Raw genomic sequence first — 21262 nt, 5'->3', positions numbered from 1 at the left:
GCTTGGGGAGGGTGGCTGCACACCCCTTTCCCGCAGCTATGGGTTTTGGAACAAACTGATAAACTAAAACAGTAATAAGTCAATAGGACCAGATGGTTTTCACCCACGAGTTCTGAAGGAACTCAAATATGAAATTGCAGAACTATTAACTGTGATATGCAACCTCTCTCTTAAATCAACCTCTTACCAGATGACTGGCAGATAGCTAACGTGATGTCAAATTTAAAAACAGGCTCCAGAGACGATCCTGGCAATTACAGACCATAAGCATACTTCAGTACCAGGCACATTGGTTGAAATTATAGCAAAGAACAAATTATCAAATACATAGATGAACACGATTTGTTGGGGAAGAGTCAACATGGCTTTTGTAAAGGGAAATTATGCCTCATTGATCTGTTAGAATTCTTTGATGGGATCAACAAACATATGGACACAAGTAACACTGTCCTTGGACTTTCAAAAAGCATTTGACAAGGTTCCACACCAAAGGCTCTTAAGAAAAGTAAGCAGCTATAGGATTAGAGGGAAGATTAGAAGTCCTCTCGTGGACCAGTAACTGGTTAAAAAATAGGAAACAAAGGGTAGGAATAAACGGTCAGTTTTCACAACGGAAAGAGGTAAATAGCGGGGTCCTCCAAGGATCTGTACTGGGAGCAGTGCTGTTCAACACATTCATAAATGATCTGGAAAAGGGGGTAAACAGAGAGGTGCAAAGTTCACAGACAGTACAAAATTACTCAAGATAGTTAAGTCCAAAGCTGACTGTGAAGAGTTACAAAGAGATCTAAAAAAACTGGGCAACTGGGCAACAAAATGGCAGATGAAATTCAATGTTCATAAACACAACGTAATGCACACTGGAAAACATAATCCCAACTACATACAAAATGATGGGGTGTAAATTAGGTACTGCCTCTCAAAAAAGAAATATTGGGGCCATTGTGGATAGTTCTCTGAAAACATCTGCTCAATGTGCAGCGGCAGTCAAAAAAGCTATCAGAATGTTAGAAACCATTAGGAAAGGGACAGATAAGACAGAAATATCATGATGCCACTATACAAATCCCATGGTATCCCCCATCTTGAATACTGCATGCAGATCTGGTCACCTAATCTCAAAAAAGATATATTAGAATTGGAAAAGATACAGAGAAGGACAACAAAAATGATTAAGGGTATGGAACAGCTTCCATATGAGGAGAAATTAAAAAAGACAGACTGTTCATCTTAGAAAGGAGATGACTAAGAGGGGATATGATAGAGGTCTATAAAATCATGAATGGTGTGGAAAAAGTGAATAGGGAGGTGTTATTTACCCCTTCATAGAACACAATAATCAGTGGTCACCCAAAAAAATTAATAGGCAGCAGGCTTAAAACAAAAGGAAGTACTTCTTCACACAACACAGTCAACCTGTGACACTCATTGCCAGGGGTTGTTGTGAAGGTCAAAAGTATAACTGGGTTAAAAAAAGAATTAAATAAGTTCATGGGGGATAGATCCACCAGTGGCTATAAGTCCTGGGCGTCCCTAAGCCTCTGACTGCCAGACAGGGGACGGATCACTCAATAATTGCCCTGTTCTGTTCATTCCCTCTGAAGCCTTTGGCACTAGCTACTGCTGGAAGACAGAATAGTGGGCTAGATGGACCATTGGTCTGATCCAGTACAGCCATTCTTATGTTCTTGTGAAACAGTTTTCACAGTGTAGTTTAAAAAATTAGCACTCTATATATTTCATGGACTCTTTTCAACAAAGACCATAGTTTAGATTCCTAAACTGGCCTCAGCCTTCAGTGAAGGATGTTTTATATTCCTTATTTGATCTAGACACTTTAACACAGAATACTTGGAAAAGCCCAGGAGAAAAAACAAAAACAAATGATCATTAAATGCATCTGTGTCGTGAGAACTGATGGACATATACATATGTGAAAGAGAGAGTTTGAAAGATACACACTCCATTCCGCATTCTCATTAGAGAAGGTGGCCAGCATCCTTTCACACCCCTCCCAAAAAGACTCCTTTCAACCAGGCACTCATATCATCTCAGCTTACCTATGACCCCTCCATTGAATTGCCTGCACTCCAGCTCCCTCCCAGACTCCTGTAATACCCTGGTTTGCCCCAACCCACCACAGCCTTTAGAGGCAACTCTGAAGTGCCTCACTTAAGGGACACATTTAAAAGAGAGTGAGGTTCCATGGAAGTTACAAGCATTGCTGGCTATTTGGAGAAGGATCAGTAGGTCACAAAGACCTGAGGTCTAACAGAATTTTCCCCCTCAGCAACATGGATAGGCCTGAGGACTTATAATACTCCTTCCCTTGAAGGTTAATCCATGGCCCTAAAAGGTGTCACACATTTCCTATTTGTTAAATCCTTCAGGTGTTTCAGCATCAACAGAAACCCATGGAATCCTCTGCATCAAAAGACTGAATGCAGGGTGAAGTACTCCAAGGTCTATTGATATTTCTGATGAAACTCTGGAGGCTGCCTGGGCCACTTCATCTGGGTAGGAAAGGTCTCATGGAGGTGGTAACTGCTAAACACCTCACCAACATTACAAGACTCACCTATCAGTTATCTTGGCAAAATCTGACACTTCTAGAAATCTTAAAAGGGCCTGCAGAAGCAATAAACTCAGATCCTAATCTTGCAAACACTTACGTATATAAGTAGTTGTATGTATAATGGGACTACTCGCATCTGTAAGCGTCTGTATGACCAGGGCCTAAACCACCAACAATTAACTGACCAGATGCTCACAGGGCTACGTGTCCCACAGAAAGTAAAAATGTGATGAATTGCCAGAAGACCTTGTAATTGTTGTTTTTGTCAGATGTCCAACACCAGGCAACCAGACAGAAATTCCAATAGTAACGGGACACTGACAAGTTAAAATTCATATTTAAAAAAAAAAAAAAAAAAAAGAGTTGACCACCTAAGTTGCTAGTACCTTAGATTTTTAGAAATCGAGTTTATTTTTAACCTTTTAGGTTCTTGTACTTCAGACGCACATCTGCCTAATTTTACTCATATCAAAGGCAGTGGGACTACTCACATGGGTAAAGTTAAGCACAGCTGTAAGAGTTTGTAGGCTCAGGGCTTTAGACTGTCCACTTCTTGCACTTCTAGCCGTTTGAGCAATGTAAACAAACCATTCAGTTTTTAATCTTTCAGTTTCTGATTGCATGCATTAGGAAAATAATTGCAATGTTTGGTTTTCAGCCACTACATTAGAATGCTAGATAGCTTTTAAAAATAAACTGTTCCCATACATATTTTTATTTCAGTGGAAACATTTCTATTGCCATTAGGTTTTGTCAAATATTATTTAAGAAAATCTAGGTTGACCTGACGGCATCCCTTTAAGCATCTGATCTTTAGTAATTAAACTGAAAACTAAGGATGTGCTCTTGCAAGCTTAGGTGCAGCATCTGTCTGTGCATGGGAACTTACAGGATCAGGATCTAAACTGTGACAAAACTGGTCTTATGAACAAGTCTGTATAAACCAGCCTGAAATGTCTGCAACAAGACATTTTGAGCTACGAGAGCTCACAAATACATAGATTTAAATCTTTGCCAAAACTGTTTCCTTTCACACCCCAAAAGAAAAGAAAAAAAAAAAAAAAACTGTCTTCCTGCCAAAAGGAGTTATTGAACATTTGGAGATTTATAACAAAAACACACAGAGACAAGATTATAAAGGAAACAGCATTTAACCCACCACTATGCAGGCTCACTAGTGACTACCTATCAGTGGGGCATTGCCCAGAGCAATGACTCACCTCCTCACTGCAAAATACAGAAGGGGGCAGGGGAGAAACATTCTAACATCTTTGGAGATAAAAGGAAATTAATGTTTTGCATCTGATGTGCATGTCTGAATAAAACATGCACCAGAGTCTGCAGCTAAACATTCCTGTACAAATAAATAAAAATTAGAAATAAGAAGGCAGATATGTAGTTGGCCATGTGAATTGATTTCAGATCCACAAGCTAGTAGGAGGCAGAGACTAGCCATTCACAGCAGCAAACTTATCAGATAATTTATTTTAAATACCTCTAACTAAATACAATACTAGGACTCATGAAAAGTGGCAGATTAACACCACACTGAAAATTGAAGTGCTTTTCATCTACAGACCAAGTACAGCACAGACAGCAGCAGGAGAAGCTTCTCCAGATCACCCCAATGATGTGCCCACAGCCTACCCATGATAGCCACCTCCTAGGCGTACAAGAGCAGGTCAGTTCCCATGCTCATTTATTCCTGGGCTTCTCTGTTACTCACAAGCTCAAAACGTACCAATTATTATGGTGTTTTCTGTAATGTGAACTTTCCACTGAGAAGCGGGCCAGTTCACCTCTCCTCCCCCATTAATTCTGGATGGCAATAGCTTTCAGTCATCACTGACCTGGGCTGGATTCAAACTGGTCACCTAAGAGGTTAAAGGACCCAGATCCCACTACATGCTACTACCCAAACCAGCTTCCCCAAATCTGGTGACCTGAGCAGTGATGTTCATAGAGTTCAGTTTCTCAGATAAATGGTGGCTGCAAACCCTGAGGGGGCTGGAGGTATGTTTAAAGCAGGGGACAGTGATCTTCAAAACTTTAAAGGGGCTTACAGAATATCTTACTACTACTACATCGCTGTCACCGAGGAAAAATGTTTTTAAGCTATCTAGTTCTTTGCACCCCTCACCTTTAAAAAGCCTCTCAGCCTTACACTTTAATATCTAACTCTCATCTGACTGGAAAAATGCCAGGAAGCATCTTTGAATGCCTACAGTTTGTAATTCAAACACCAAAAAGGCTCAAAGTTAGTTGGAAAGTGATGGTTTTTAAAAGACAGCACAAGGCACCCACTCAGATTCACAGATTCTAAGGCCAAGAAGGGGCCATTGAGATCATCAAGTCTGACCTGGAAACAATGTAAGTTGTTTCTGTACAATTCTCCCCCATACTTTCCCTCAAATACAACTAGGATGACCAGATGTCCCGATTTCATAGGGACAGTCCCGATTTTTGGGGCTTTTTCTTATATAGGCTCCTATTACCCCCCACCCCCTGTCCCAATTTTTCACACTTGCTGTCTGGTCAGCCTAAATACAACAGACTTCTGAGCTCACCCTACTGAGCTACTCTGTCCCGCCCTCCATCTGCAGCCACACAAACCAACTATCTGTTAGTCTTTAAGGTGCCACCAGACTCCTTGTTGCTTTTGTAGATACAGACTAACACGGCTACCCCCTAATACAAACCAAAGAGAGATCTGAAAGGAGGAGTGAATGTTGATTGCAAGGGTAAGATGTTGGGTCCATTCTCCCCTAAGGACCACCACAGAGACTTTCCTCTGAGTGATGGGCATACTATTTTTAGGGTTGCCAACACTGTCAAAAATGAGGGACTGCTTTCTTAGCACCCCATCCCTCCTCTCCATATTATCATTATTATAATTAATATGATCAATAGTAATAAGCAGTACTCACCGACACTTGCCAGAGGTATTTCTTGCTGCTTTTTGCAGCACTCAGCAAGTCCTGATCTTGTGGTACACAGAGATGAAGAAATAAGGGCCATCCCTTGTAATAAAGGACTGTTGGCAACCCTACCATAAGCACCTTTCTAGCACCAAGTAACTACATCAGGCATGCTGGGTTCCAAGCCCTGGGGATGGTACGCTGAGCTTCCAGCCTGGACCTGTTGCAGGTAATTTCCCTGAAGCCAAATAATGGGTGCAAAACACACATTACGCCAACAGGTCCTGGCAACTCAGAACGTGCCCGGCTCACCAAGAGGGAATGTTTGCATTTGCAACAAAACTCATTGTTAAACCACTGTGAGTCATCGGAGTTTCCAGCCGCCTTTAGGCTACGGGATTAGCCCGGCAGCCCTCGACCCAAGCAATGCTGCTTAGTCTGCAAAGCGCCCGGTGACTAATGCTACACACAATTCCCACCCCCGGCCAGGAGAGGAGAGCGCGGCCGTCCCCAGTGTAGAGCGCTCGCTGCACCGCGCTGGCGGGGACGGAGCCAGCAGCGGCCTCCCCGCAGCCCGTCCCGTCCCGCGGAAGGCAGCAGGGGACAGTCGGGGCAGCAGGCGAGGGGCCGCCCCGTTCCTACCGTGCAGCAGGAGCAGGCAAGGGGCGAGAGGCTCGCCCAGGGCCACGGGAAGGGCGCCCCAAGGCCAGCCCCGCCGGCACGGCCTGGAAGGGGTTAAGCCAGCAGGCGAACCCGCCCAGGGAGCGGAGCAGGAGCAGACAGGCTCAGTCCCCCCGCCAGCAGCTCACCTGGGTGCCGCCGGCTTCCAGTCGCACCTGGAGGCCCGGCCGTGCAGCCAGCGGCCACACTCCCGCTTCCAGCGCTGGAGCCGAGCCCCTGCTGCTCCCTCGCAGCCCGTCCGCTTCCTCCACCTGCTCCAGCTCGGCTCCTCCTCCCCAAGCAGCGCCCGCCCCCTCCCCGGGAGGGCTCCGCTCGGCCGCCCGCGCGCCAGCCGCTACACCTCTGTCGGCGCGGGGCAGGGGCAGGGTCTGGGGCGGCCGCAGGTGGGTTGCCGGGGAGAGGCTCAGCCCGCCACGCGAAACTCCTCCCTAGACAGAGGCTGCGGCACAGGCTGCCTGCAAAGAGATGTGGCGAGGCAGGCCCATGCGTGGCAGTGCGCAGGTCTGAAGGAGGTTGGGACTGTAAACTCCACTCTGAGGGTGAATTATTAGCCCCATATAAATAAGTATTTTTTTTTTTCTCTAGTGAACCCATCGTTTACTTGTAAGCACGCCAGGGTTTGTTTGTTACTACTTGTTTTGAAGCCAGCAGCAGATCGTGATTGTTTTTGTCTTGATCGGTCCCTGCATCACTTTGCACGCCAGTGGTAAATGGCCAAGCAGGAGCAAGGATTTCTGGAGTCTAGTCCCAGCTCTGTCACTATCTTGCTGTCACATAGGGTCTGAGCTTTCAAAGGTACATTTACACACTTGTGGTGAGGAATCCCAATGAAATCATGTGTTTAACTTGAATCCACTAGGACATATCCCACATATCTGAAGTGAAACATGCATACATTTTTGCAGGGGCTAAATGTATCTATGCCTCAGTTCCCCATCTGTAAAATAAAGGAGGAAAAGGTATTATCACAGTTTAATAAACACATCTGTAATCTGGTTTAATAAATGCACTAGAGCTGTTCAGTTTTTTTAAATTTTCATACAAAGTTTCATTCAAAAATATCAGGTTTTTAAATTTTCAATGAAAAACTTGAAACAAAATGCATTTTCTCATTGTATTTTGTTCTCCCCCCCCCCATTTTTAAAAACTTTACTGTTTTTTCCACTGCACCTGGCACTTGTCTGCATCTTTAGATAAAAATCTGTCTCTAAGTCACTTTTTGAAAATGGGACTTTAGGCTCCTAAGCCATTTAAGGGCTTTTGAAAATTGTATACTAAGTGATGATGGCCACACAGCAAGTCATTGTCAGAGATGGGATTTAAATATAAGAGTTCATGGCTCTCTATTCTGTACACTAACTTTTACACTCTAATAATAACTGACTTTAGTTTTAGGATGTACAACACAGAGTGCAGATGTATCATAGTAGATGAAAAACTTACATTTTTCCCCATTTCCATTCTTTTGAATGTTTTAAAAGTTGACATTTGCTCCACTGCAGATGACCCTGCAAAGCTGCCCACACCACTTAAGCCCTTAGAGACCAAATCCTAGCCCAGAGTAGTCTAAAGGGGTTTTGTCATTGACTTCAGTGAGGTTGGCATTTAGACCCCGATCCTGCAAACACTTATGCACATGCTTAACTTTAAGCCTAAATAATCCTATTCACTTTAAGGGGACTACTCGCTTATAAAGTTCCAGTCTACACTTCAAGTGGTTCATTGGCACAGCTGCAGTGCTGCAGCTATGCCACGCTAGCAATGTAGCGTAGACACTTAATACAGCAACAGAAGGGGGTTTTCCATTGCTGTAGTAAACCCACCCCCTCAATAAATGGTAGACTAGGTTGATGGAATAATTCTTCTGTTGACCTAGCAGTGTCTACACCAGAGTTTAGATTGGTTAAACTACCGCTCTCAGGGGTGTGAATTTTTCCACATCCTTGAGTGACTTAACTAGATTTATCTAAATTATAGGTGTAGACCAGGCCTAAGTCTTTGCAGGGTCTGGATCCTAGTTCTTAATCTGAGGCTTAAGTGGTGTGGAGAGCCTGCAATAAACTCTCTGCACTGGGTGGAATTTCAAGCACAATGCAAAGGTATTTCAAAGCTGCTATATTTTTTTAGGTTTCAGAGTAGCAGCCGTGTTAGTCTGTATCCGCAAACACATTTTTTTACACTCATAACAACCATTCTGTAAAATTCCCTATGACTATATTTTAAAGCATGTTCATTTTCAAGAAGATGAGCCATTTATGTCAAACCTCAAATTAATATTCTGCTTGAAAATAAAATTTGTCAGGGAAGTGCAAGACAAACCACAGTATGACATTTTAATGTCCTTTGAACAGCTGAGATTATGTTGTGATGCTAACACATCCCCAGTTTTCAGATTCTTGAGTAGGTTGGTAATTTGAATCTGAAAGATACTTTGCATCTCAAGAATTTCTCAGGTGATGAGCACTCTATCATGCTAAGATGGACTTACAGCCAGTATTGCTTTAATTTCCTTCTGCTTAGGTTAGTTTCTGTCACCATCTGGGAATATATTGCAACTGAAGTCACAGAAACAAAACTTCAAGAAAACCAGCCCAGAGAGGCTCTGATCTTGATTGGAGCCATGAATGCAACTATAATATATGTAAAGAATATTTGCTTTGTGGATGTATGAAGATACTAACTTGTTCCTCCAAGAAACATACATTTAGCATTTAAAAATAGAAATATTTTAAATGTAAAGATGTTGTGTAGTTGTGTTAATCGAAGCCCTAAAGAGGCAGGAAAAGGCTCTCAGGTACAAAGATAAATAGATAAAATAAGAACAAATATTTGCATATAGAGTATTTCTTCTGTGTTCATTGGACACATCACCTTTAACAAGAATGAGCTCTCAAAACTGGAGACTCTCATACAAAACCAGCATTCCACACAAACTTCCACGTGGCTGGACTTTACAAAAACAAGACAAGCCATTTACAATGCACACTTTACTTCTCTACAGAGGAAAAAGGACAGTAAACGATCTAAACTCCTTCATGCCACAGGGGGTACAACAGTGGTACCCTTAACTCACCCAACAATATTGTTAATCTATCTAACCACACACTTAGCCTGGCGGAAGAGTCTGTCCTATGTCGGGGACTCTTTCTGCCCCACTACCCCCATGAAAATGATACAGTTCTGCAGTGATCTGGAAGCCTACTTTCGCCGTCTCCGACTCAAGGAATATTTTCAACACACCACTGAACAGTGCACTGACCTCAGGAACCCTCCTACCAACACTACAAGAAGAAGAATTCTGTGTGAACTCCTCCTGACGGTCGAAATGACAGACTGAACTTCTACATAGAGTGCTTCCGAAGACGTGCACAGGCTGAAATTGTGAACAAACAGCATCACTTGCCCCATAACCTCAGCCGTACAGAATGCAACGCCATCCACAGCCTCAGAAACAACTCTGTCAGGCATGCGTCTGACAAAGTGGGTATTCACCCACGAAAGCTTATGCTCCAATACATCTGTTAGTCTTAAAGGTGCCACAGGACTCTGTTGCTTTTTACAGATCCAGACTAACACAGCTACCCCTCTGAACTCTGACACTATTATCAAAGGGGCTGACACAAGAAGTGCTGTAGTCATAATGAACAGGTTAGATTATGAACAGGAGACTGCCAGGCAATTCTCCAACACCACATTCTACAAGCCACTATCCTCCGATCCCACTGAGGAGTACCAAAAGAAACTACACCATCTGCTCAAGAAACTCCCGGCTATATCACAGGAACAAATCTACACAGACACACCTCTAGAGCTCCGACTGGGGTATTCTATCTGCTACCCAAGATCCATAAACCTGGAAACCCTGGTGTCAAGCCAAAGGGGTGGGGGGGTTCGGATATACTCAGTGATACCAAATCAGGTGCATAAGTATAACCGGTTTTATTGCCAAAGTATAATAAGCTTCCCAGCCTTCACACATTACTAAATGTGTGCTTTCCAGCAAGCAAGCAAGCAAGAATCAATGCTTATGCCCCTTCTGCTATGGACAGTCCCGGACCCTCCAGCCTTGTCCTTGGGGGCTTGTAGCAGGCAGTGCTCCAGCGTGGGGAATTCCTGGGCACTCACAAGGCCAGGGTCCGCAGGTGAGACTGTTCATCTAAAGCAATTCTCATAGCTGCTCTTATCATAATCCCCTTCTAAGGAGGGGCGTATTCATCCATAAGCAGGCTCTGGCAGGAAACATAACTGCTCTCTATTCCCATACTCACTCTCCGGCCTTCCTTATCTTTTTTCTTGTTTATCCAGTCGAGTGGCTGCAAGCCAGTCCGGCCGGTCAAAGCCAGTTCACTACTAGCTCCCCCCAAACCATTCCGTAACAACAGCCAAAGGTAACTTGCGGTCAGCCCCAACACCTGGACGCCCCATCATCTCAGGCATTGGCACCACAGCAGGATTATCTGACTGTTTGGACTCTTTCCTCAGACCCTACGCTACCAGCACTCCTAGCTATCTTCGAGACACCACCAACTTCCTGAGGAAACTACAATGCATTGGTGATCTTCCTGAAAACATCATCCAGGCCACCATGGATATAGAAGCTCTTTACACCAATATGCCACACGAGGATGGACTACAAGCTGTCAGAAACAGTATCCCTGATGAGACCATGGCACACCTGGTGGCTGAACTTTGTGACATTGTCCTCACCCACAACAATTTCAGATTTGGGGACAACTTATACCTTCAAGTCAGCGGCACTGCTATGGGTACCAGCATGGCCCCACAGTATGCCAACATTTTTATGGCTAACTTAGAACAATGCTTCCTCAGCTCTCGTCCCCTAGCACTCCTACTCTACTTGCGCTACATTGATGACATCATCATATGGACCCACAGGAAGGAGGCCCTTGAAGAATTCCACCTGGATTTCAACGATTTCCACCCCACCATCAACCTCAGCCTGGACCAGTCCCCGGGGAGGGGAATAAAGTGTGCCCCCAAAGTAGGGATGACTGGAGGCATTGTGCCTTTGTAAATCATGATACATCCTGCAGCTGTGAGGACTTTCTGCACTTGAATAGCATGTGGCCAGAAGCCAGTGTTTCCCTCTCCACCTTCACCATGTCCATCGCAGTCCTGGGTGTAGGGTGATGGGAACATGGCACTTCTGGGGTCATTAGTGCTGCTGGCAGCAGCAGCTGCCAAACATTTAGAGCCAAATTATGGGCTGCTCCCATATAGGGAATAGGCTCCCTCTCTCCTGCCTATATTCTAATGTGCCTCTGCTGAAGCAGCCCTAATTCATCTATCAAGATTGGATTTTTTCTAAAAGATCTGCTCTGGGAATTATTTTGGGGAAGCTCTATGGCCTGTGTTATACAGAAGGTTAGACTATGATCACAATGACCCCTTCTGGCCTTGACATCTATGAATCTATAATTTGGCCCTTATTATCAACAGTACTGAGCTCGACACAGGAGATACAGTCAGCCAATAAAACAGCAGGGGAGCAAATGCAAAAATTGTACAGCCTTGTTTATCTAAAGTGTTTGTGGGGGGTGGAGGGAAGAGTATTTGAAATATGTGCATAAACAGAAATTTAGATGAAGGGAAGAGCAATTTATTGTGCACATGGGTTTTAGCTGGGAATTTCCATTCACTAAGGTATGTCTAAATTAGGGTGACCAGATGTCCCAATTTTATAGGAAGAGTCCCAATATTCAGGGTTTTGTCTTATACAGGTGGTGCCTATTACCCCCATCCTGATTTTTCATACTTGCTATCTGGTCACCCTAGTCTAAATAAGGTCTGTGTCTCCTCTTTTCAGCACTTTTCCCCTGCAGCAGTGAAAGGCTTTGGCAAGTCAAGTGAGCCTATGCATACAATTAATTACTGTCCTTGTTTAACAGAATGGCACTGGGCAAGCCATTGCTGGTGAGTACACACATGAAAACAGACAGGAAGGACCAAGACCAACTGCTGCAAGGGCTGGAAATTGATAGCATGGGGTGTGACCACCTGATCTTATCTGATAATTCCTGTTCAGTCCTCCAAAGAAAGGCGGGAAAACAGCAGAGTTTCTGCCACGTACATCAGGGGAAGATTTCTTCCCCACCCAAAATGCAGTGGTCAATTTAACCCTGTGCATGTGATCAAGAAACACAACAGTTAAACACTTATCCCTATTCATACCCCCTCTAGGAAATTGGTCTCATTGTTCTTTTCCCATTTTGAATCCAAGTAAGTGGATTTTACCAGTATCTGCAGGGATAGAGAATTCCAAATACTAATAATCCTCTGATAAACCCTTCCATGTATTTAATAATCTGAGTAGACCACGTCATACTGTGATCTCCTCCCACTCTTTCCACTCTGTTACAAAAAAAGTACACAGTTATGGAAAACATCATAATTCCAGTCTACTACTGAGTAAATTATTTTCATGCTGTCAAAGTGATACAACCTTCGTAGCTACAAAGTTTCCAATAGGAAACTACGGTTAGTGTAAACAAAACCTTTGTGTTATCTTACACCAGCAGGATTGCTGGGTGTGAATTCAAGCCAAAGAAAGGGATAAGGCCTTTCAGAACAAGTGGTGTTTAGCTTGTGTTTGTGCTTATAAATGGCTGAGGTTTTCAAAGCCACCTAAAGGGATTTGGACACATAATTCTCATTAAGATTAATAAGAATTGGGCATCCATATATTTTGGGAGTCTGAAAATCTCAATCTGCGAAGAATGGAGTGGACTTAATATGCTAATAAAGGGTACAAATGGGGAATGAAGTGGACTCCATTTACTGGGGGTGAGAGGATAAGGGGTCCTGAATGCTGTTAGGGGGCGATGTCTGCATCTTGTCCTGAGTATCCTGGCTGTAGACCTGGAAATACCTAGGAACTTGTGCCATACTTTTTCTGTGGGTGTGCAAACTGAGAGAGACATCTGTCCACTGTGTCATGCAAAGGGAAGTGAATGAATGTATTTTAATTCCACTGAAATGTGTCTGTGGAGCCTGCAAGAAGGAGCATGCTAGCCTCATACCACAGAACTGCTGCCAGTCTCCCTGCAGCATCAATCCACATATTCTTTGCTGGAGTAGCAGTTGCAGCTTCCCTGAGTTGGATACACTGGCCCTCCTGGCCCCCACGCTCCACCCCAACTCCATTCCAAAGTGATCTTTAATACTGGCCTATGAAGGCCTGGCACAGAGACTATTTCCACAATATGCTAAAAGGCACAGGCACTCCGATATGGCCACACCACCATCTAATCATGTGGGGTGTCAGGGTGTTGTACTGCCCCATGTAGTGGCCCTTCAAACCAATAGTGGATTTCACCCTTTGTGTCTCACTTTTCCCATTTGTAAAGAAATACTTATCCCACAGAAGTGTTGCAAGGACCAATGCATGCCTGTGAAGTACTGTGAATACATAACATGCTATATCACTGCTAAGAATTAATGCATAACTCTATGGTTGCACTGGCTGATGTATTTTCATCTGTCCCTCTCTCCTCGGTAATTCATCTTCATTAAAATATAGATAATACTAGTCCTGCCATGAGTGCAGGGGCCTGGACTAGATGACTGCTCAAAGTCCCTTCCAGTCTTATGATTCTCTGATTGTATTTAATATAAAGAAAAAACTACTGGAAAAAACACTGGAAAAGAATTAACATGAGAACCAAGAGAAGAACTAATGACTTAGTATTTATATTTCAATAGTTGGAGCCCTGGGTGCCTGGGACCCCTGCAACGAGCATGTGCTGCAGACCTGCGGGATTGGTCAACGCTATGCACGGCTCATGCGGCGCCTCATGGTCTCAGACACCATCCGATGGTCCAGGGACAGCTACATCGAACACGTCACCGACAGTACCAGGAGGCATGAGCCAGAGTGACATCGCTTTTTGACTACGAGAAAGGGACCAAGAGTCTTTGTCTGTTGGACCATATGAACTGGAACCATAAACTCACTGAACATTAAATCTCAGCATCAGTCAGGTCAAAAGCTTCTCAGAAATATCTGTGCAGTGGGCACAGAGACTGAGCTGAACTGTCCTGTACCCTAAATTCTGACCTAGAGGTGCCAACTGTACGGGTGAGAAAGTTCTGTTTTCCTCATCAAACTTTCTTGATGGTAAGGGATAAGCAAGTCACCAAGAAGGGCCTGGACCCTCTTTCAGACAATAAATGAAAGAAGCTCTAAGTTTCTAAAAAGCCAAACCTAACAACTAGAAGCCCAAAGACAGCATTGGGTTTGTAACAAGTGTAGACATCTGTCCAAAAAGTGTGCCAAGAATTCAGCTAATAAGCAAAACACATGACTAAAACAAACAAGGCAGTGTTGTATCACCAGGGAAACTGTATGGTACTGTTCAGTGCGATTCAGAAGAGCACATACTCAGTAACAGTGACTGTGTCTGACATAGCGAATCAGGACTGACAAAAGTCCCTGACTTGAGACCTGCGAGAATATTTCAAGAGCAATATTTTCCAGGCAAATTTGTCCAGGCTAATTCTATATCACAGGCCCATCTGTAACAGTGCCTGTGGCTACATTTTTTAGACTGGAATTGGGTTAGGAAAATAAGAGGTAACCATTATTCATGACTTACCACTGACAGGCAATTTTATTATCTCTCTAGCATCATAAATGTATATAACATTTTTAGATAGCTAATGTTAGTCAAACAAGGAACAGAATCCATTCCTCTTATGGTCTAAAGGCACAAACAAGGACAATACAGAATAAAATAAACACAGAGAGGCTAGTGGAGTTCTAAGGAATAACTTTGACACTACAACCATTGTTTGTATCACAAAGCGAAGTCAGATGAGGATGCAGTAGGAAGAATGCCAACCTGCTGTTTCTTGCCAGTCTGCCCCAGTGTGCTAGGTCACTGCACACCACAGAATGCCAGAACATTACAATAATCAACAAAAGCCTTATTATTACCCAGTGCCCTCAAGGCATACAATTTCCATGAGAAGCAGGCAGCTAATAGTAAGATAACATCATAGGATGTTTGAGCTACTGAGGCTCTGGTAAGGCAATATAGTATGATATATAGGGTATAAGGGATAGTGGAAAATTAAGTGGGTTTTTTACCCACGAAAGCTTATGCCCAAATAAATCTGTTAATCTTTAAGGTGCCACCGTACTCCTCGTTGTTTTTGTGGATCCAGACTAACACGGCTACCCCCTGATACTTGTAAAATTAAGGTGGGTCTGAGTTTCAAAGTTCAGATCTCACCCATCTTTAACTATAGGCCACAGGTTTCTCAGTCCTCATTTTGTTTAGTCATAGATCTTTGTTCCTTCTGCTAACGCTGAGGCATAGCCAGGGGGGAAAAATCAGATGATTGCAATTTATTTTTCCGAACATGATGGAGCAACCACATACTTTCAGCATAAAGTGTATTTTACTTCTCCCTACTCTACCCCACAGGGGAGTTGCAAAGTTTAATTTGTTATTGCTTGTAAAGTACTTTGAGATCCTCAGATTAAAGGCGTGAAGAACGCAGTGTATTATTGGGCTAAATCCGGCAGTCCACACACAGGGCTAAATCCTTTCTGCTGAGCCAAGCCTTGGAAACTGGGCTTGGTACTGGGGCCTCCTCCTCTGACCCAAGTTGGGAGTCACTTGCAACCACAGACGAGAAAGTAGGATTTGTTCCTCAATTCTTGCTCAGGTAAAACTCATTGAAGTCAGTAAACAACTCCAGGACTCATTCTGCTCCTAATAATGTTTGAAAATTTTGCCCACATCCAAACGGAGTTGCCTGATATTGCACCATCTGAAGTCAATGGACAGACTCATGGGCTCAGATCCTTGAAGGTAATTAAGCACCTAACTTCTATTGAGTTTCAATGGGAGTTAGGAAGATAAATACCTTTGAGGATCTGAGCTTCAGTGACTTGATGAGACTGGAATGTGCCCTGAGCAGTGCACAATTAGGCCGTTTATGATTATTTATATTGCACTATGATAAAAAATATATAGTCCTGCTCACTGACGTACCTCTCAGCTGTACCTTCTTTTGAAGGACATACAGGGCCGGCGCAACCCATTAGGCCACCTAGGCAGTTGCCTAGGGCGCTACAATTTGGGGGGCGGCGACCGCAGCGGTATTTCAGCAGCGGGACCTTCCGCCACCTCTGTGGGGGGCGGCATTTTGGAGCGGGACCTTCCACCACCTACGGCAGCAGAAAAGCTGGCGGCGCTCCTGAGGACATGGCTCATTTTAGTCTCAAAGTCATCTACTTTCCCCACAAATCTGGTGTCCACTTTTATTGTGGATCAGAAATACAGGATAATGAAACTGACGTTACAGAGTTATTCACACTAAAGGAAGGAATACCACAGTATTACAGGCTTCCTGTTTCGAATTGTGGGTCCCTCTCATTTGGGGTCTTTGAACCAGATTGAAAGGGATGCTTTATGCACTCTGTCCCCTGCCCTCTCTAATGTTAATTAAATACCCATGCAGATAGCTCACTTTGTAACATTAAAGAGTGTATGTTGCATAAATTGTGCCTCTAACTATAAATACAATATTTTAAGACATACCTTGTAGCAGTTGTTTAGTTAAACATGTCAGACATGTAAATGATTTCTCCCCTGACAGCTGCATCTAGATTATTCATATACTCTAATAGTTGATTTAGCTTTTCAAGCCAAAAAGTGTTATTCTTATAAGCAATAATGTTGTTGACTAGTGTACTAGTGCCAGGTCTTGCTCTCACTGAAGTTTTATGATAGTTTAGCCATTGATTTGACTACAAGCAGGATTGGACCTATAGTCTCACTTTCACGTTAGTATATGAAGGAATCGAAAATATTTGTCCATGTCACAGAATGCAGTCACTTATAAAACTGTGTGCAGGAACTATTCTTTGCATGGGAGGTGTGGGGGGGTTAAAATTACTTTGAAAAAGCCTTTATTTTAAAATAAGACAAATAATATTATAATATTAAATCAGTGGGAGTGCAAAATAAATATCACGCACCAGTACACAGCATCTAACCACTATAGTAGTGGGCCTTTCGCGTCATTTCGTTTTTGTACTTGTACAATTCAACATCCAATAAATGGACCTAGTATTCAACCATTACATTGAATTAAAATTATATTTACAAATTATCACACCAGCTTTAATCATTACGAGTAAAAATACAAAACATAATGCAGCATGAATTGCTAAAAGAAAAACTAATTATAGATCACTGGTGAAGATGATCATATGGTTACAATATGGGACTGAAAGTTCTGGACTCTAACTAGCTCTGGCACAAGTTTTCTGTGTCAATTTACTTAACCTTTCTAGGCCCCAATCTCCTCATCTGTAAATAGGGTTATTGTGAGATTAATTAATGGTTGTTACACTTTGAGATCCACAGAAAGAAAAAAAGGCATATAAAAATGTGAATGATTATGTATTTAGATTACTTCTGTGTGGTGTGTAGGTTGAACAATGAGATTGTGGCTGTACTGGGTCCCAGGCCTGCCATGATAACATCTCTCATGTTTGGGACAGGAATAGAGAGGATTGCCAAGAAAGTGTACTGAAAAGGATCCCCATGCACAGTCATAGCAACTGAGAAGGACAATTGCTCTTTTTTGTGTATGGTCTGCAGCCTTCTCAGGAATTTTGCCCAGGATATATTATTTGTGCAGGGTTAGATCAGAACCTTGAATAGTATTTTTGAATTCTTTACGCAAGGCATGTATTTAATTGTAAGTAGGATAGTAAAATTGTGTTCTACAAACTGGTATCCCATGTGTGTCCACCTTCATGAATAACTGCTAACATTTACATAAATATACAAACAACTGACTTCCCTGGAACTCATCTTCTCAATAACATTTGGGACGTTTTAAATAATAGCCAACCCCTCTACTTAATTTCTCCTTAATAGCCACTTGTTTGAAACTTGATTTTTAAACCTTTACAATTACTCAGATATAGGGTTGCCAGGTGTCCAGTTTTCAACCAGAAAGTCTGGTCAAAAAGGGTACCTGGCAGCGTCCGGCCAGATGTATTGACTGGACACCAAAAGTCCGGTTACTGCAAGCGGGGATGTGCCAGGTCACCAACCCGCAGCAGCCCCTGCTCAGCAAGGGCCGCCCCCTACCTGCATCTCATGGGCAGGCAGGCTGTGTGTCGGGGGCTGCAGGTAGCGTCCCAGCCCCGGAGCAGGAGGAGCCGTGCTGGTGGGGGTGGGATATGGAGAGGGGGGAGAGCAGCGAGCAATAAGGGGAGGGCAAGGAGAGCAGGGGGCAGGGCCGAGGGAGAAGAGGCAGAGCAGGGGGTCCGGTTTAAAAAAATAATAATCAAAAGTTGGCAACCCTACTTGGGTAATTAAACTAAAAAATTCCCCACTAATTCATTGAAAAGTGTTAAAACCAGTGCAAGCCCTTTGGCAGCTGTAATCATTTCTGCCACTGTGTTTAACTAAAACAGTAATAATGGCTCTCCCTGCTGGCACCCTGTCTACAATAGGGCTCCCACCAGTTTTAATACTGGCTCATGTGGCGACTCGGTCGGGGATTTCCTCACAGCCTTATTTTCCATTATGTAAACGCAGTTTGCTACGTTGGTATCAATCCTAGCAGCGTCTATGATGAACCACAAATCCAACTGATATTTAATTACAGTACTTCCACCTCGCTAACAGTTTGCCAATCCAGCTAATCAATCCCAGAGCAAGCTCAGACTTTGGGGGAATAACTTTGTCAAATAAATTATCACAGACTACATTTCTTCTTGTCTGGAAATGGAGTGTTCTCTCCAGTTCTGCCTGGAAACCTGCCTGTAACGAATTACAACAGGCCCACACGACTAAGGTAAAGGTTCAGTTTCCTGGGCCTCTCTTCCCTCCATTCTTTGTGCTCACCAGCATTCATTATGATTTTTAACATGAGTCTAGGTATAGCTGGAATGGCTTTGATTTCTTTTCACATTTCCAATGACCTGTCATAGGGTATCTTTATTTTCCATCAAAATCTGTTTTAAAATGTATTTTTTGAAGACAATTATAAGTAAATTATTAGTAACCCATCCTTGCATTCAAAACTTTCATAAAAATATCATCCATAATTGATCATAAGCTTTGATGAAGAAGTGTTCATTTTGTCTTTTCTTTTTTGATTTATACTCAGCAGGTAATGTCTAACATTGCTAGTCTGCTTTATATTCTGCTTTTTCAATGTTTCATCAGCACATCTTTGTACACAGGTATTGTAATCCTACAATAAATATAATTTTCAAGAGTTCTTCCTTACACAGATGTTTCAAAATACAGGCTATTGGGCTTACTAGAGAAATCTGGCTGCATTAAGCAGCCAGCCCACCATTCTCTGTGTGGGGAGATGAGATGGACATTATTGTACAAAGTGGCCAACAGGCTGCAGTCCATACTCTGGCAGAAGCATCATTAACTTCTAAAGCATCTTACATGTTTCTTAAACCAAATGAAGGGAAGCTCTAAAAGAGCTTCTAGGAATGAGAAACTGTCCAGATTGTCTCGGGAGAAGTAGGAAGTTTGAGCAGGGGGTTGGACTAGATGACCTCCTGAGGTCCCTTCCAACCCTGATAGTCTGTGATGCATAGATGGGCTGCATAGATGTAAGAAGTGATGACTTGCACATCCATTTCAAACCAGGTGGGCCACATCAGTGCAAGTCACTCTTTCAGTCAGTATCCAGCCCTAGTGCAGACAGGCTGGACTGGTGTAACTTTACATAGGGCTAGAGGGTAAAATTTTCAAAAGTGCCTACATGACATAGAAGCCCAAGTCTCACTGGAAATAAATGGGAATTAGGTTCCTAAGATACCAAGATGGTTTTGAAAATTGTTCCCAAAATTTAAAACCCAGTGTAGAGATGGCTTCAGTAAGCATTGCCGGATTTGGTTGAAAGCTAGTACAGAATATACAGCAGTATAAGATCAAAGAAAGTGAACTCTGAAGAAAGACTTCATTTTCTTCTGTCCTCAATTCCCTTTTTAATGCTCCCCCTAATTGCACTTAACAGACACAGCAAGGCTTCAGAGACTTCACATTTCTTTACTGGATGTGGATATGTAAATACAAAGTGCATTATACACACCTTACCAATTTGCTGGTAGATAGATGGACAGGCAGAGGACCAAGGAGTTGATTAACTGCAGATAAAGGTTTAATGGAACAGAGGGACTGGCATCGCACATGTATTCATAGGCACATGGATGGAATTAAGAAACTGTAGCATGCAAAGTCTCCCTATGGCAGCTTTGTTGCCTATGATCTCTCTAATAGTGTCAATGTTTCCATTAGTTCTTGGTTGACTGATCAGCCACTTTCACAAAAAGAACAGGAGTACTTGTGGCACGTTAGAGACTAACAAATTTATTAGAGCATAAGCTTTTGTGGGCTACAACCCACTTCTTCGGATGCATATAGAATGGAACATATATTGAGGAGATATATATATACACACACACACACACACACAGAGAGAGAGCATGAACAGGTGGGAGTTGTCTTACCAACTCTGAGAGGCCAATTAAGTAAGACAAAAAAAAAAAACTTTTGAAGTGATAATCATGATAACCCAGTACAGACAGTTTGATAAGAAGTGTGAGAATACTTACAAGGGGAGATAGATTCAATGTTTGTAATGGCTCAGCCATTCCCAGTCCTTATTCAATCCTAAATTGATTGTATCTAGTTTGCATATCAATTCCAGCTCAGCAGTCTCTCGTTGGAGTCTGTTTTTGAAGTTTTTCTTTTGTAAAATAGCTACCCACAGGTCTGTCATTGAATGACCAGACAGGTTAAAGTGTTCTCCCACTGGTTTTTGAGTATTATGATTCCTGATGTCAGATTTGTGTCCATTAATTCTTTTGCGTAGAGACTGTCCGGTTTGGCCAATGTACATGGCAAAGGGGCATTGCTGGCACATGATGGCATATATCATATTGGTAGATGTGCAGGTGAACGAGCCCCTGATGGTATGGTATGGTATCCTGAAAGATGATCCCTCACTCTCACAGATCTTGGGAGACAGACCTGTCCTCGCTTACAGACAACCCCCGAACCTAAAG

At 43.0% G+C, this 21262-nt stretch overlaps 1 protein-coding gene across 4 annotated transcripts in view; it reads right to left on the bottom strand.

The window, feature by feature from the left end:
* Positions 1-6407, bottom strand: part of SH3BP2 (SH3 domain binding protein 2) — a 67935-nt gene extending 61528 nt beyond the window's left edge. For 3 of the 4 annotated variants that reach the window (XM_054030895.1, XM_054030893.1, XM_054030894.1), the window contains exon 1: positions 6303-6407. The gene's annotated coding sequence lies outside the window, so the exon portion shown is untranslated. The remainder of the gene's footprint in view (positions 1-6302) is intronic. The other variant, XM_054030896.1, reaches the window with a different exon arrangement.
* Positions 6408-21262: the final 14855 nt, after the last annotated feature.

The sequence above is a fragment of the Malaclemys terrapin genome, chromosome 5 (genome assembly GCF_027887155.1).
Source record: "Malaclemys terrapin pileata isolate rMalTer1 chromosome 5, rMalTer1.hap1, whole genome shotgun sequence".
Taxonomy (NCBI): Eukaryota; Metazoa; Chordata; order Testudines; family Emydidae; genus Malaclemys; species Malaclemys terrapin.
The sequence above is the reverse complement of the archived record's forward strand: the minus strand, read 5'-3'. Positions and strand labels throughout refer to the sequence as shown.